Below are 17,771 nucleotides of genomic sequence, written 5' to 3'. Positions count from 1 at the left end.
ATCTGCCTGACCATGGCAAAGAGGCTCTAAGGATGTAACCCTTGGCAAAGCAAGCTATGTTTGTGCGTGGTCTTGATGAAGTACTTAGCTTCAATTAGAGTCGTGGGCAATGCTGGAGGCCAAAGTGGAGTGCGGATCCAAATTTTACAAATCATCCTAGGGATCATTTCTGGGATGGGCATGGGCAAGACCATGACACTAATTATTTCTGACCTTTAGAGAAAAAGAAATTGAAATCTAGCTGTGGAAACAGTGTAACATCTGAAACTTGGCCTGCCCTGTTGCTAAAATTCATTTTATTGAGGGCTTCAAAGAAAGTGGTGCTGGCTGATGGATGATAGGCCTTCAGATATTGCAGTACAAACATGAAAGGAGGGCTGGTCCATTTCCTGTAGAAATGGCTTTGCTTTGTGTTCAGCTGGTGAACATGCCTTGCTTCAGTCGGGGGAGCTGGGACGACCAAGGGGCAGCCCCATGCTAAGAAGAACACAGACATCGACTGACTGCCACGGTGCTGCTGGAGGACCTAGGAAAAAAGGCTGGAAAGGACTTTCAGGGTCATGTCTTGGCTCTGCCTCTCAGGCAACCACATAGTAATGGCATTCGTAAGTGCATCAAGATGGATTGTTTCAAGTCAAGACCGAGTCCCGCTGCTGCTGGGAGGAGGCTGTTCCACAACCTCATTTCTGTGGTGGTTGAAATCCTTCTCATTTCCATCCTTATCATATTACTGACCTGCTTATGGCCATTTATTAATGAAAGCTGTGAGCAAGGCTGTTAAACTTTTACATCAAGATATTCTTATGCCAACAGCCCTTTTTTTACCTAGTTTTCTTCCTTCCTAACATTCATATTCATGAATGCCACTGCAAATATTATGCCAGCATGTTATTTTCACGGAATCACAGAATCATCTAGGTTGGAAGAGACCTCCAAGATCACCTAGTCCACCCTCTGAATTTGCCAAATGACATGCTATGGTAGATTTGGATTAATGGGAAACCAACCGCTTCCCTCTGTCTTTTCATCTGAAAGTCTTTTAACTCTCTCCTAGAATTTCCTAAAATTTGTTTCTGCTTCTTCCTCATTTACTTAGTCCATGTTTTCCACATCTGTTTGTGGACTACTCCAGTTCATCCTTTCTGGACCATGAAGCATCTCCATCATGTTCTTTTAGCATTTGTTTGCCAAACCAAACTCCCCCAGTGTGAAGTCACTTGTTTGCACCCTTTTCTCGATTCACCTTCCAGGCTCCTCTGGGATGGGTGATACCTTTTCTCTGTAAGATGGTCTTCTGCTCAGTAAAGATTTTGGGGATGGGAAATATTGCTAGAAGGTACAGGTTTGTGGTGTTTTTTGTTTTTTGGTTTTTTTTTTTTTCAAAGCATCTTTTACAAATTCTAGCAGATTTTTCCAAGCTGTGTATTTCAAAACTGGAATATTCCTTTGGCACCAAAGGTAGGATCTTATGATGTTCTCTGCCAGCTTTGGTCTCTTGATACATTCTGGAGTTCACTGACATGGATTTACTTCTAGAGCCCTTGCCCTCTCTTAAATCAAGTTGGAGTAGTTTTGTTTCTAAGCCTGAGGGAAAATTGCTTTATTGTTTCTAGTTTCAAATCTTATTTGTAATCCCCAGAATATCCTATGGATATCCTGGAGTTTCTCTGAATAAAGTGTTTTCTTTTGATGATTTTCTTAGAAACGCAGATGCTTTCTCAGTATTTCTCTGAGGTATTCCCTCCAATATTTGATTATCCTTGTTAAGGAGGGCGCCATGCTTCTGCTATAGGCCTTTATGAATAAAAGTATGTTATTCATGAGGAGAAATTCCAAATGCCAGAACATTCCTATATAGCAGAAGATCCCTGAGAGACAGATACAGAGACAGATACAAATTGAGAAGAACGAGTGTGATCCATGCTCATGCAGTGGGGGTGAGAGCAGGATGCTTTATTTTATGGCACCACGTCATAAAAGCCCTTCCATCCTATCACATCTGCCACCTCCTTGTGAGCCTGCGTGCAGGAAATCTGCCCCACGCCGGAGTGGGAGGCATGTCCATGGGGAAGGAAAGGGAGAACATAGTCTGGTGTCATCTGTGCCCGCCCCACTGCCATGGTATAGAGGAGGTACAGGAAGGGAGCAGGCCACAGAGGGGAGCAGCAGGACCTGGTGGTAGAAGACTAGTGTCAGATGCGTCTGATGCTGCAGTATTTCCAGCACCTCACTGTTTCCTACGGCGTAGTGCTGTGGCATCCTTGCACCACTGTTACCGTGTAGTCTGTGCACCATATTGCACAGCTGCGGAAATCAGATCCAAAATCTGTTAAAGCTCATGAGTGATCATCCTTGGGAGTCCCTCAGCTGCCTAAAGGTTATTCTCACTGCTCGGTCTCTGCTGCAAGATTCAGGGACATACTGTCTTACTTGTTCTGATCCTGGCCTGGGTTGGTTGTGCAAATATTAACATTGGCTTTTCCCTTTCCCAGCCTGCCTCCTCATATGGTAAGAGACCACATGTGTGAATAATGTGACAGGCATTTCTTTTGGTGGGGTTGGAAAATGCAACTTTCCTAGAGTTAGATCCGGAATTGGCAAGAGTCACTGCTGCCACTCAGTTTTTGGCCTCAGCAGAAGGAGCAGCAACCCCTTTTCATTAGCAGGCATCTGGGGCAGATAAAAGGCCTTCTGAAGTTGATGGGCACCGGAGAATTGCATCTGACAGTGTTTGCTTCGGAGTAATGAGGCACTCGGTGCTGAACAAGAGGTTCCCTCTGAGGGCAGAGCAGCCACTGGGATGCTCTTGGCCATGCGTGCTTCGGGCAGACTTTGGTGGCTTCTTGGAGGTGGCCGTGGTGTGGCTGATGGTGGCAGGCAGCATGTCAGCAGGGGTCCCCTGCTAAGCTGGGGGGGCTGTGACGCCTTTCTGGGTGTTAGCCCGACAAGAGGGGACTGCCATGGCCACACCGATTAAAAACTTTGGCAAAGTGGAAGCACGGTTGATTAATACTATTTAAAAAAGGGGGCAAAAAGCATAGGACTACTGTGTTCAGGGTTATGGAACAAATCTTAATATATTAACCCAAATCTAATTGCAACCCTCTTTTTACAAGCTGGTTAGAGCTTATTGAAAATAAAATTAAAACAGCTCTGATTTTGGCTCAAACATAAAGCTAAAATACTGAAATAGCATGAAAAGACATTTTTTTTAGTAGTAATTTCTGACCGCATGAAAATAAGGAAGTACTACAAATCTTTCAAGAAAGTTGACTTTATGAGATTTCCAGCATCATTTCCAGATTAAACAGATTTGGCTCAGAGTTTAAACTCTTTTAGGCTCATCTGAACCAAACACGTTTTCTGAGATTTATGTCAGTCCGGACTCCACTCCCTTATATGAGTTTCACTGCAGATTTTTGAAAGCTCTATTTATGGGTATATTTAGGGGAACTGTGCAAATCATGCAGGAGGTAGCCTGAATCTCAAAAACCTGGATTCTGCTTTCAGCAGTGAACCTAGGATCACCGGCCAGTTCAATAAGGGTCTAACAAACTCTGGACAGACTTCTGTGGAAAAGGGGTCCAGGTTGGATTTTCATTTTGACTTCACTCTGTTTAGAGGAGAGGGAGTCTTGAGGAATGAGAGTGCTGCTGTGCGATTTCTTGCTGTCCTGCAGGATGCTTTGATTTTATGCTGGCTGTCTAAAAGCTATTAGGTATTCAGTTGCTACTGATTTTAACGAGAGGTAAGGAAAACCTGGTGAGGGTCATCTTGTTGCTTTGAGCTGGCTGAATACTGATTTGTGGTAATGCCAGAGTTGAAGCTGAGCTTTGCTGAGCCTGCTGGGACCATCTTACGAGAGCATCTGCAGTCTGCATTAGAGTTTCTGTGCGCAGAGACACAATTTTAGATTAAGGCTGATCAAAAAGGCTGTGAGATGATCTCACATGTAGGAATAAGGTTAAGGGAACTGAAGCCAGAGTAAGATACCACCTCAGCCTGAGGTCTGCATGCAGTATGTGTGCAGTATGTCACTTTGGTACACCAGGGTAGTGGTAAAGGTTGGGAAGTGCTTCCCTCCCACTAGGATTAGTAGGGCCGTTTAAGGATTTGGGTATTGTTCTGAAGAAAAATCGCTTGAATTCATGCCAGCTGTTACAGGGAGATTTTTTTTTTTGTGGTTATTTGATTCTTGATTATATGCAGGGTCAGAATCATCATGTTTTCTCCAGGAAATCAAAATACTTCTACTTTAATGGCTACTGTACTTCTGTGTCTCAGCTTTCTACAAATTCATTTGGATGTAAATGCGCTGAGGTCCCATTATGTAACGGATGCATTTAGCTCACCGAATGCAGAGTTCAGCATCCATTTTGTTCTTTGAGCAATTTTCTGGACTACAACGAAGGAGATGAAAACACTGGGTTTCTTATGACTACTGATCTTCCTCTGCTTCCTTTCATGCTACCCTTTACAAGGGTCAGCTGAAACTGGACAGTATGTTTTGCTCATTTTGTAAGAAAAAAGATAAGTGAAGGCGCTAACAATTTAAAGCAGCAAATCCTTGCAAAATGCAACTGCCCTGATTCAGAAAAGGCTTTTACCATAGTGCCCGTCTTATGCTTACCAGATTGGTGGCTTGGGCTCTTATTTCTCTTTAAGAACAAAGTAAGGTTTATAGAGGAGATTTGGCAAAGATGTTACCCATAACAAAATCTTATCACTTTGGATATTTTTAGTATAACGAGATCCATGCTGCTCCTTTCAGAAAGATCTTTGGGCTCCCAATGGGGAGGATGTTTACAGCTCTGGACCTTCACGAGTTTAACTTGATTATTTGCAGGCAGCAGAGTCCGCTTGCTTGTATAACAGAACAACAATTGTGTAATCACCACTGTTAAGTGAAAAGTCACATGATGGGAGTTTTGTTTGAACTCAGCTGCTTCTTGTTTCTTGCTGGGTTGCCGTTCTCGGGTGCGCACCCTCAAGGACAGTGAATTCAGTAATGTGAAACAGCATTTCATCTTTGTTTTTTCATGCTTTTTAACTTTGTTACGGCTTTCAAAACTTCCCAGGGAAATAGCTTCCAGTATTAGATATCTGGACTAATTACATGTTTCGGCGTGGAATTGGTTTGGCGTTAATGGGTCAACAAGGGCTTTCCTAGTGACTATGTTTGTCCTCAAGCATGAACAGCTTCCCTCAGATCTGTTTGCACACTTCAGCTTTTAATGGGCCACAGAGACTCAGTGCTCTCAAGAACATTGTGGATGTAACGCAGAGGACTGAACGGAGGGAGGACCAGGGGCAGCTGTCACGAGCAGACATATGTATGTGTGTATGAAAAAGCGGATTTCCTAGAGAGGAAAAAAAAAGTCAGAATGGTCCTTAGGAATTGGGAACGTGATAGTTTCCACTCCAGGGTCAGAGGATTTGAACAGAGCACACGATTGTGTTCAGATCCCCCCCAAATCGTAATGCCTATTCTTTGTGCGATCCCAGTTCTTATATTTTATAAGCTGTTCTTTCAAACTCCAGATCTTGTGGAAATAATGGGGGGGAAAATAATTTGTTCTACATAAAAAATGGGGTAAAATAATAATTTCCTGTAGCAGGAATTTCCTATTTGACTCTTTGAAGCAGTAGTAAAAGCCATTGTTTGGGAGACAATTTGAGAGAGAGTGGTGAATGCCGAAAGGGGAATGAAATATGGTTTGTCTCAATTGTTTAAGGGTGAAAACACCAGAAGTTTAGATATTTGGGATTCAAAAGTGTTTGTTATCTAACCTGTGCCTCCTTTTTACTTCTCTCCTAGATCTAAAGTCCTGTTCTTCCTTTTTCTGTTTCTTCATTTTCCTCTTCTTACTACTTCCACTGTACTCCCCAGGGCCTGGAGGAGCTCCCTTGCCCCCTGCACCAATGTTCCTGTTAAGTGTTAGCAAGTCCTCCTGTTTTTCCTGCTCTCTTCTGTACTTTTAGTGCTATTTCTGACAGACCTGTTAGAGTATTTAATTTCTTTATTCAAGGTACCCTAAACTATATGAGGAGAGTTCAGAATGTGTGGGGATCAGTCTTACTCTGTGGCACTGCAGTAGGTGCCCTGGGATGTCTGTTGATAAATGAGAGCAGGTGATCTACGGGCACCAGCAGAGACTGATCTCCTGAGAGATACAAATTCCCTCGTGAAGTTTGAAACTCCTGAGCTTGGCCCTCTTCCTACAGATAGGTTTAGCCTGGGAAGGCTAACTGAATCACAGGTTATGCCCTGCGTGTAACTGCCCTGGCATCTCAGCATGGTAGAAGTACCACGCCGCACAGACACATCCTTCCCTTTGTTACTGACAGTGCATGACTACAACTGCAAATATTTTCCACAGTTGCTGTGCCTTTCTCCATGTGGCTGTTACATTTTTGGAGTGATGACGATAGCTACGTGTTAAGCATGAACAAGATGTCTATACTTTAACCTTTGCTATAAGCTGGTTTTGATTTTCCTTAATATAAAGCAAGTGGAGGACAACGGATCATGTTGTGCCTGATGAAATTTTCTGAGCAAATGGTTTAAAGTCCCCTGTGCACTATTTTTGCCAGGGTTACTTCAATGTAACCACAGAAGAAGGCTGAATTGGCCAGCAGTTTGAGCAACAGGTAGTGTCTGAATCCAGCTGTTGATGGGAAAGATGTTTTTCCCCTCTTCCCAAATCTTTTCCTGTAGCTCAGCCTCCACAGGGATGACTATGGAGGCAGTATTACATTGCAAGGACGTGTGTCTTGTTCTCTGACAGTTTTCCATGACTTCATAATTTATAGCATAATAAACCAAGAATCATATGTTGCATTACTCCTGGAGTGGGCAAGGCACCCAATATCAAACTGACGGAAAGCCATTTATAACTGCAAAAATGCTAAATACAAATTGCAATTTGATGTGTTTGAGAGGCTTTACCTCTGCTCCATGGTTTGTTTCTGATGTCTGAGGGATGGTATTTAATGGAATAGGGCAGCCAAGGTCAAGCTGAGACATGGATTTAATTCCTTACCTCTATAAACAAAAATCACATTCCTTGCTAAACTTCGCATGACGAGAGGGAAGAGATACAGACAGGGATTTAAACATTGCACTCTGTTTATATTTTAAAAAAGATGGAAAATGTTCATAAAGGTGATAACCAGTTTCTCCCTGGAAATAAATGGACAAATAACCTCAGACTGAGAAGCCGAAAGTTTGACGTTGGAATGTTTGTGGACCTGTTGGATCCCCCATATTCAGTTTTTGGCTTCTTCCATCAGCCTTGACTTCTGTGCCCCCCCAAAGTGTTAGCAGCCCAGGGGGGACTGAAGATGCTGCAATGTTTTGGTGCAACTGGGGTTCAGATTTGATTGGTGCAGGTATGTGCCACGTATCCTAGCCAGTCTTTTGTCAGCTATGTTTACCAAACCTGGAGACATGGAAAATAGCTGTATTCTTGTTGTTGATTAGCTAGGTGGCCATTCTGCACCTAGATCACTTTCTTCTTTTTAACCCTTGGCTAATCTGTCACACTTCAGGAAGTTAGAAGGGCTCCCTGAGAACCGTGAATTTTGAGCCATCTCAGGATTTCTTCAGTGCAGGGAGCTTTCCATTATGGAGCTTGCTTGGCTGCTGTGCTCCCTTCAGATATATTCCAGCTGCTTCCCACTTCTCAGCTGATGCAGGCTCTTGATATATTCATAGTTAGGTAAAAAGCCAGCAAATCCTCCTTCTTCCCTCCCCTCTCCTCACACACATACAACTGACAGGAAAATAAGCACTAGTATTTCATCTTTAAAATCAGAGGGGGGACATGGTTTCCCTATGAAGTAGTGGAAACATTGACATCATGTTTGGAACAGCTGTTTTTTCCCCTTTCCTGTTCTAATTGCACCGAGTTTTTAAAGCCAAGGAATAAAATCTTCCCCTCTGGAGTACGAGAAGGTTCCCCATAGGCTACTGTTTGTCTGGGCTTGGGCTGACTCACGCTGTTCCTTTTGCAATTCATTGACAAATTACTAGAACCAAGGGCTGGGAACTTTGATGGCAAGGGAGAGAGCAAGGAGTTCAAGACAGTTGGTTATAGAAAATGAAGAGGAATTATTTATAGAAAGTTCAATGACTGCGTCCTTATTTCTGTATTATGTTCTTTCTTTCCACTTTAAAGGAAACAGCTCCTATAGCAAGAGTGACTCACTCAACAGATGTTGCCAGCAATGTGGGTTTGCCATTTACTTATGTTAACCTTTTATCACAGCATGGTGCAAGTGCGTGGTTCCAGATAAGACCACAGATGTGAAGGCAGAGGGAAACAGCAGGGGGTGGGAAAAACTTAATTTTATAGTCAAACGTCAGTCCTGGGTGAGAAGAAGCTGAGAAGAGGCTCCTTGGTGGCTGACCTGACCTGCAGTAGTACTGAGAGGTCTGTCCTCTGCAGTGTCCATATTACAACCTGAGTTGTCTTTCCTAGGCTTTGGAGTTCTGTATCTCAACAATGCGGAGGAAACTCCACCGGCACAGTGACGAGCCAGGTACACACTGTCAGCTTGCTCTTTGCTAAATATTTTTCTACCTGCAACACAGCCTGGTTGTGCTGGCACCTGCTTCCCAGCCCTGCAGAGCTCCTTGCAGGTCCCCAGAGGGTCCCTGACTCTTTCACTGGGGAGAACTTAGCCTTGTGCTAACAGAGGGGAGGGGAGAAACAGAGAAGGAGATTGTAAGGATGAGGATGGATAAGGAGGGCTCACCTTATCCATGGATATCTTATCCTGGATAAGATATCCTGGATATCCTGGATAATGAGGATAAGGAGGAGGATGAGGAAGAGATTTTTCTGGTTTCCCTTCTTTCCCCTCTCTCAGTGGGACAAAATGACCATGAAATACAGGAAAGAGCAGCAAAGGGAGTAAGGTACGATGTCTGCTCAGTCAGTCTGTGGGGAAGCCCAAAAGCGGCAAAAGGAGCCAGAGCTAAGTAAAGAAAGAAAATAAGACAGTGTTCTCTGCAGAAGACTTCAAATCCAGCTGATTTTGCTTTTAGTCTCTTGCCTGTTACACTTGCAGGTTACATTTGCATTTTCACTGTTCTGAAGTACCTGCAGACAGCATGTTCTAGACTCGGCAGTACCAGCGCTAAGCCTAAGTCACTGTTCTGTTGCTGCAGTATCCCAGTCAAACCAGTCCCAGCAAAAATCTTCCAGCAGCGGCTACAAGCTGTTCTGCAAGAAGAGCTGGCTGCTGACTGATGGTCCACTAACCATCTGAAATAGTACAAGTGCCGTGAATACACTTGCTATTGGTATGTCTATACTGCTAAACAAAAGAAGTCCAAAAATGAGGGAGGTCAGTCAAGCAAGGACTGTTGGTTGTCTGCGCTCCTTTAAATCTCATTTGGACTCTGCTTTGGACCATTTCAGCAAGCTGAAGATTATGCAGAAACGAATGTTTCTGCGTCATGTGAGGGCAGTGATGTGATTGTAGTTAAATATCCTACAGAAAAACACCTGATAAGCTTTTTAGGTCTCTGGTGCCATTAGTGTTACTTTATAGCTTAGATTTTAAGCACATCAGCATCATGTGTAGAACCAACCCCTCTGTTTTAGACAAAACGAGGAGACGTGTAAGCAGTACACAGCTTTAATCCTTGTATCCAACACATCCAAAGTTTGGGATTGTTTTTCTTTGAATTGATGGAATGGAAATTTGAATGTTCCTTTGACCGTGCCTTAGGAAAGTCTAAAGTGAGGGACTGTAAATAGCTTGAGCTGACATTTCAGCTTGGAAGTTAGGGGAAGGAATGAAGTGAAGCGGCCAGCATTAACGCTCACTTGAATCTTGAGGGGAAATTTAACATTAAAGACATTTTTTTTCTACTGATATTGTAGTTTCTAAAGCCATATGAATTCAAAACGTACTTTTAACAAAAAACTACATGCCAACCCCTTTTCCTACCCCGTCTCTCCATTTCTTTCTTGTCCTTGAATTCCCTACAATAATCCCTGGATACAGATTGGAAATGAAGCTAGTTACTGCGGATACCACCCTGGCCCAGAAAGATGAAGTGATTTCGTAACAAAGCCTGACATGCCAAACTTGGTGTCTGCAGTTAGGAGCGTTCCTCATTGCTGTTTTGTGTGCTAGCCTGGAGTCTGTAATTAAACCTGATAGAGAGGTCACTCACGGTAGCCTGTTGTGATAGGTGGTGTTGCTCCGCTTTTTGGGGTAGCATCCTGAACAGCCTCTGCATAAGATGTTTATCATAAAAACCTCTAAAGCTAAGTGCTCTGAGGTGAACGAGGCAGGCTGAGTGGCTGAGAAAGTTCACTAGGAATGGAAAGTGGGAGAGTTGCCTACAGACCTCTTCCTTTGCATTCCCTTTCACTGCAGTATTATAAACAATCAGTAAAATTTTTAGGTTTTTGGTAGTTCTGGGAGATATTAACCTCGTTTTGTGCATAAGGCCTTGGATGATCCTTCTGTCTAGAGAGGTGCTGTCCTCAGCTGGGAAGCATTTGATTGAGCCAGGCTAGCAGAGAAGCGCCTTTGGGGAGTTAGTAAAGCTGGCAGTCAATAAAAGGAAATGTTTCATCATGTGTCTTTAGAAAATCACACTGCTTTTTCTGGTCTTTGTGCTCTTGCACAGTGGGTGAGCCCTGCTTAGCTCTCGATCGGAGTTGCTTCAGATGGCTATGACAGAATCACTGTGTGCACTCGCTTGTTTACTACATTCTTGTTCAGTGCTTTTCTTTTAGTTCCTGTTATAATATGCCCATTTTCAATGGAAAGTGACGGTTTTGCAGCCAAAGCTTTCTCAGTCGTTCTTCTGCTTGGAAGTGATAGAGGCAGTGTAATTTCGGTTGTGACATGGCAGCTGGGAGATCCAACTGCATCATGAACAGACAGCTGTAATTAACCTAGCTGTAATCCAATTAGTTAGTGCTATCCAGGCTGAAAAGCTGTAATGGCGACAGCCATAATGTCCTGCCTGGTAGCCTGAGTACATATTTAACAACTGAAATGAATTTCACTGAGGCTTTTTGCAGTATGACTGTGTGCTGTTCTCACACTTGCTAGACGTGCCCCTTAAAGCTCCCTGTGCTTCTTTTTAGAGCAGCGTTCTGAACAGCCTCTGCAAAAGACTTTCGTTATGCTCTAGGTGGCAACAGCTTCAACAAGTCCCAAGCGATGGTACCAGCTTCAGCCAGGACTAAAATGTTGTGTCTCTAGCTGTATTCCATCACACCCTCTCCACTTGCAAATGTGCTTGTCTGCCAAAGGTGCAGAGGCGGCAGATGAGGTATCTCTGGCCATAGGATGCTCAGATCATGCATTCTGCTGCCAATTTTTGCTTTCTGTTGGTGAGTGCAAATACAAGAAACTTTCAGGTGAAATTCTGGCTTCAAGGAAAAGGCAATTTAAAACATTGTACTGACATGAGCGGAGCAAGGCTTTTAGGTATTTTCACCTCGTTTTCTTTTATTAAACCCAGCTAGTATGTCAGGAGTTCTGAAGTCAGGGGAGCTGTGCTCATTTATGCTTGCAAGCAACTGATTCATGTTTTCTGCTAGTTAAACTCCCTGTAAAGTTTATGTGGAGATATTTCCTTGCATTTTTTTCCTCTAGACTGTCTACTTCTCACGCACTTTCTTATCTAACTCTTTATCATCAATTTTTTTCTTTTGTCTTTTTTCCCAGTAAGTTCAGAGCAGCCTTTATTCCCAAGATGTGTACGTTCCTCCAGTTAACGTGACTTTTGGCCCTGCAAGAAAAGTTTTGGTTTTTTTAACCTTCATAATACAATTGATGTTTTTTATTAATGAAAATAAGTGTAGACTCAACATGTTGATGGTGCTTCTAAAAAATGATGTGACATAATCCCATAACTGAATGCTTTTGACATACATACCTTTATTTCAGGTAATTCTAGGCTCTAAAAAAAAAAAAAAAAGCTATTCTTGCTGTGTTGTAATGCAGTGGACTGATAAGCTCCACAGTAGCTTCCTCTTGAATGTTAATGATGTGCTGCTTGTAAGTCTTTCAGTGTCAGAGTCCAGTGATGTCCTAGCAGCTCATCTATCATAGATCCATGAATTCAGTGACGGGTTTTATTTTCTAGCTTATTTCAGCAAACAAAACTGTTACTACATCTCTCATGAAACAAGCATACTGAGCGCTCTCGGCCCCATGGATAGTAAGTTCACTGCTGCCTTAATTATCCCTCTTGAAGTAAAAACGTGTTCCACCTGTTTGGTTTTTTTTTGGAGGTGAGTGACTGGTCTTATTTTTTTATACTCCTGAGACATGTTTCTGCCATCCTGGAAATAAAGGGTGTTTTCCCTGAGTCCAGAGGTTGTCTTCCTAAAGTCTTAGCATCCCAGGGAGACTAGCATCGCCTTGGAACCAGGCTGACACAAAATAAGACATTAACAAGGCTTTGGAATCTAAGATGTTAGAGGATTGGGATTATTCCCATTATGGAAGAGGAGGATCAGTATTGACCAGGCAGATATTGCAAAGTCTTATTTTATTACTAAGTGGGACTGATATATTTATGAAAATATCAGTTGTTGGCTCTGGCAGGCTTCTGTATGCTGTTGTACCTGGAACCTGTATCCCCAGGGTGAGACGTGCAGCTGTGAAATGGTTGTGCTGCTCTTCAGGAAGAAGTGCTGTAGGCTGGATTAAAGTGTCCTCTTTCCTCATTCTGACCTACAAGCCACGCTAAAAATGATGGTCACTTTGACTTCTGAAGTCAAAAACAAAGTTCCTCTCACTGTTGCCCTCTTTGGAGAAGACCAACCATAAAAGAAAAATCAGTAAAATCTTTAGCATCCTGGAAACTACAGTTGTGCCTGCACTTCACAGTGTTGTGTAAAGTGCTGGCTCTCGTCGAGCTTGCACGTCCTCACTGGCACAAAACAAGCAGCAGGCTAGTGAGGGTTTGAGGGTTTGTTTTCCTCCCAGCCCAGGGCCCAGCTCCCGTACAGACCCAGCTCCCAGCACACCTTGGGTCGGTGCCACGTGTAGGTAGCTGCGCTGGTTGCCTTCACCACAGTAACATCTCATAAATGAGGACTTAATTCTCATGACTCTCATTGACCTTAATAGAGTTAGTGGCCTTAACTGTACATGTGGGGAGTGATGCTACAGAGAAAAAAGAATTAGCTTAAATCTAAGCTAAGAGAATACAATTGAGTGTGTTCACACAAGAAATAAAAAAATAAAAATGGTGGGCTGAAGGGGGTTGGCAGCTACTGGACAGGGATAAATTAACAAGAGCTTAGTATTTAAGAACATAGAGGCATCTACCTGGAGAAAAGAAAAAAGAAAAAAAACCTGTCTTTAGAAATTAAGTTCTGCATACTTCTGTGGGAGAAAAGCAAAACAAAACAAAACAAAAAAAACCACCCTCGTTTAAGCCAACCAAGTGGAAAAGCTTTGGAGTTTGCCCTGTAGAAAGCACAAACCCAGCTGGGTTCTTTCTGCACAAGAGAAAGCTTGGTGCAAACAAGGGGTCATGAAAATACCCACTCCATCTGTGACCTGACTTGCTCTCTGCATGCTACAACGTATTTCGAAATGCCATAAATACAAGAAGTATCTGACAAAAAAGAACTCTCTGTAAAACAATGCAAGCCTTGGATGTTGCTAATTCAAAGGGGATATGTAAATGCTCAGGCATTTGTCAGAGAGCTATGACTCTATTTAGTATTCTCTACTGGGAAATTCAGAGGATCTTGACAGCGTATTTTTTAATTAAAAAGTACTTTTTGGAAACTTTAACCTTGCACATCTCACCACAGCTGAATGTGATGTGTGTATTCTCTCAAATGAAAATAAGTGTCTTTCCAGAATCCATAACATTAACAACCTCAAGGGGTATAATTTATATCAACAGTGAGCCTCATCCTGCTTTTGCTTGCCTTGGGGAGACATCAAAAATTAATTAACTTAACCTGGAGATTACTGCATCATACTCATAGCTATAGTATGCGAATGTATTAACCAACTAGACTAACATCTGTTGTGTGGGGCTCTTTCTTCCTTTGTCTATTCTTTCCAAATAAATCTTTTTCTTTTTTTTTTTTTTACAGTTTTCAGAGAATAAAAAGCTGCATTTTATTCCTTTTAATAGATTTTGCTTTGACTGTTTTATAAAATGAAAACCCAATGACAGCAAAACAGAACAGCAACAGCCGAAGTGCAGCTTTTCTTCTTTGTCCTTTTCTGTTTAATATTTCCTGCCTCTTCCAGTTCATGCACAGAATAGCAAAACGTACTTTTTTTTTTTTCTTTTTTCTTCTATCTGCCACCCCTTGTGCTGCTTGTGCTAGATCAGCTGTCCACGGAGCTGTGCTGAGAGCCAGAGCAGGGGACTGAGCAGCTTGAATCAGTTTGCCTTGCAGCATGGGCATGGCTGCAGTTACTTGAAATGCCCAGGGGGCGAAGGAGGAACAATTGTTAATGTTGCCACCAGCCGTTCTCTCATAGAGAGATTTCATTCTATGGGATCATGGAAGAGATGTTTTTGTACTATCCTATACAGAGACACAGCCTAATGACGACGGCTTGCAGTAAGCTTGAAGCACAAAGTCACTGTCCTCGTGCTGAGCAGGATTTGCACCTGCAGGACTGTGTGGCTGTCACTGCGGCTGGCCACATGGCCATGAGGGCCGTTCACTGCCGGCACGCTTGGGTTTGTCTGTAAGGGCTGACTGCCTAAAAACCAAGGATTTAAAATCCTTCTGTTTCCAGGTGTTCAAGGTCTCAATGATCGGTGACTCATGTGAGGGCTTTACCAGGAGTTTTATCTATGATCTGAAGGAATCGTTTGCACCAGCCTCTGTCATAGGTCATGGGCTAAGTTCGTTCATGGGGTAGCCTGAGTGAACCTCAGTCGGATCAGGAATAAGCTGACTTGTTCTCATCTTGCTTGGTGAGTGAACAGACCAGAGGAATGCGGATGGTAAGACCAGATCTCCTCTAAATGTACCTCAGTACCTTAGACCACAGAATAGCACACGTCTGTGTGGGTACCAGTAATAGCTATCACCACAGGCCAACTTGCAGCAGGATGATCTGCAGTTACCATCCACTTGTGCTCACTTAGCCCAGGCGACAAATGTTCTGGCATCGGCACTGGTGGGGGGAGCTCCGTGCTCTGCCTAGGTCCCAGCCCAGCCATCCCCAGCCTATGAGGATCCCGGATGGTTCCCATGAGCACGGCCGGGCTGTAGCAAGCGGCGCAGATCTGCTGGGAGTTGCTGAGCAGAGATCTCTGCAGGCTGATTCACCGTTTGCAGGCGATCTGTGGTCGGGTAACTGGATCTTGCTGCCGCCTGCCTTGCTGGCTGAAGCTGCTCTGGGAGTCCTTGCAGGACACCCGCGTGTCCTTTAGGGAAGATCTTCTTTAATATTAAAATAAACAGATGGCTTGGTGGTTTCTGATATCATAAGTATTCTTTCCTGTGAACTAATACTACAGTTATTAGTGGGTTTATGTCCATTCAAAGAGTTCTTTTATTCCATCCTCCTTTTTCATCCCACAGACATGCTGGTTTTCTAGTGTCTGTTCTACACGTGTAAAGAATATCGCTCTCCCTGTGGTTCTTGACAATGCGTTAAACTGTTCCTAATGTGATTTCAGGGTCATCATGTGAGGCTGGGATGTCTGTTTGGGGATATGCTGATCATACATCTGTATTAAGAACTCTGTTGACTGCTGTAGGCTGCTGGATGTTCTGAGTGCATCTTTAGGCATAAAAGCATACTGCCAACGTAAAGATAAGGTCAGGTTGTAGGTTACCATGAAACAGAGGTGTCAGAAACCCTTCCTTGCAGGCATCTCAGGAAGAAAATTGCTGGTGGGCACATTTTTTTTTCCTTCTGGACAATTGCTTGAACAGAGGGAGAAATTAGGGCTGGGGTGAGACTGGTCCATGACCATCTAAATTAATGCAATTGCAGCAGATGAGGCTCTTTTTTGTTTGTTTGTTTAAAACAAAACATTAGGAAGTGCTATGGGATCGCAACACGGGCTGGACACATTGGCAGAATCTTGTCTATTGATCTGGGAATTCTGAAAACCTTGCTGTACTACCAGACTGTAGAATCAGGATACACCCTGTATCAGGGTAAACTTATGGATTTAGGGTCTATATTTTTCTAAGCAAATTGTGGGCAGATCACTGCTCCAGATGCCAGAAGCTACTGACTGGCCATATTCCCACAGTACAGCCTGGTTTTCTGCTGTGTATGTGACTCTAACACATAGTTATTGCTTTTTGTATGTTTTTTTACAGTTCAAGATGCTGGAAGTAGTGTGTGAACTGTGCTGCAGCCCATCAAAATGGTGTTTTCTTTCTCTTTCATCTCTTACGAGCACAAAGATGCTGTATGCCTTGGAACATGCCATGAATGCATGCTGGGAGTTCCTGAAGGTGCTTAAGGTAAGGAAATCAGCCTCATGCGGTTTTACTTATGTTACCTAGTAGGTCCTGGAACTTGGTTTTCTCAGAAGTTAGTCTTCGTGTTGTCCTGAACACTGCTCATTGGTACAGGTCAAAATCATGCATGACAGAGAGGTAACAGCTGAGTGCTACTGGCTGTAACCACCAGTGTTTGAACGCCTGCACTTACCCTGCTGTATTCAGCACTATAGACACAGCCTGTGAAACTACAGTGGAATTCCTTCAGGGGAGATTTATGTTGTGCCTTGGAGTACCTTTCAGGTTTATGAGATAAAACCAGATGCTGGGTGTCTGTATGGCATAGTACAGTGGCATGCAAAGATGCTTGCCCATAGTTTAGTAGGAGGTAGCCCAATTAGCATATCATTCCACAGCCCAACTAGCATATCATTCCACTTGCATTATTTTCTTTCTCCAAGGCTGACTGACACAGCCGTACTGAGCTAGCTGGTAGATTTTGCTTGGGAAGGATGCACGGCATTGTACAAAACAATGTTCCTGTTAATCAGCACCTTGCAAAATTTTTTATTTTCTGTACTTTCTGGAGACTTGTCTTCTGTACTTGGCTGCAGCTATTGTATCACATCACTTTATAACCATCTCTCTCCAGCTGCGTTTTTCCCCAGATTGTTCTGCTTTTCAAAGCATGCTTTCAGTCACTAGTTTCTCAAGTTTGCCAGTCCTGATCTCTGGCAGAGCAGCCCACCTGCTTAGAAATGCAGCTGCCTTTAGGAATACCTGCTGCCCTCACTGAGTAACTTCCCTGCAGACAGACAGTCCTCTGGGGATCATCAGTAAGCCTCTCAAAATCTTGGAGGAATATCAGATTCTCATGCTCTCTTTTATGGAATACCCTCCTACTAGAAGGAGAAATAAACACTTCACTTACAGGCAATGTATTCATTATTTGTGCCTTCCAGGGGCTCCTTCTACTGATACCTGCCTCTGAGACGCACAAATCATTAGTTTAATTTAATACATGTGTTTTCTACTCTTCTGTTTTCAGGGCAGTGAAGATGTTGGCATTTATCCAGTCAACCTCCCATTAACAGTACAGTTATTTTGCTATAGCTCTCCTGAATGCAGTATCTGTTCATTTGTTCACATATTAGATTATGGTAATGTTAAAAATATTCCTTTAATTCCTTATTGCTTCAGTCAGGACTCAGAAGAATAGTCTGCTTCATGGGTGGTGCTTCAGGCAGTTAATTAACCAAGGCATAAACGATATTATTTACCTACACTGTCTTTTTGTGTCTGCCAATAATGTTTAACGTTTCAAAATTAAAT

General features: G+C 43.1%; 1 long non-coding RNA gene across 1 annotated transcript in view; it reads left to right on the top strand.

Annotated features, from left to right (window-relative positions):
- Nucleotides 1-17,771, top strand: part of LOC308180298 — a 72,561-nt gene that overhangs the window by 9,966 nt on the left and 44,824 nt on the right. The window contains exon 3 of the long non-coding RNA XR_013940873.1: nt 16,314-16,460. This is a non-coding gene — a long non-coding RNA (uncharacterized lncRNA). The remainder of the gene's footprint in view (nt 1-16,313; nt 16,461-17,771) is intronic.

This window comes from Anser brachyrhynchus, assembly GCF_964034855.1.
Source record: "Anser brachyrhynchus genome assembly, chromosome: 19".
In the NCBI taxonomy this organism is placed as follows: Eukaryota; Metazoa; Chordata; class Aves; order Anseriformes; family Anatidae; genus Anser; species Anser brachyrhynchus.
This window is presented reverse-complemented; position numbering and strand designations above follow the sequence as displayed.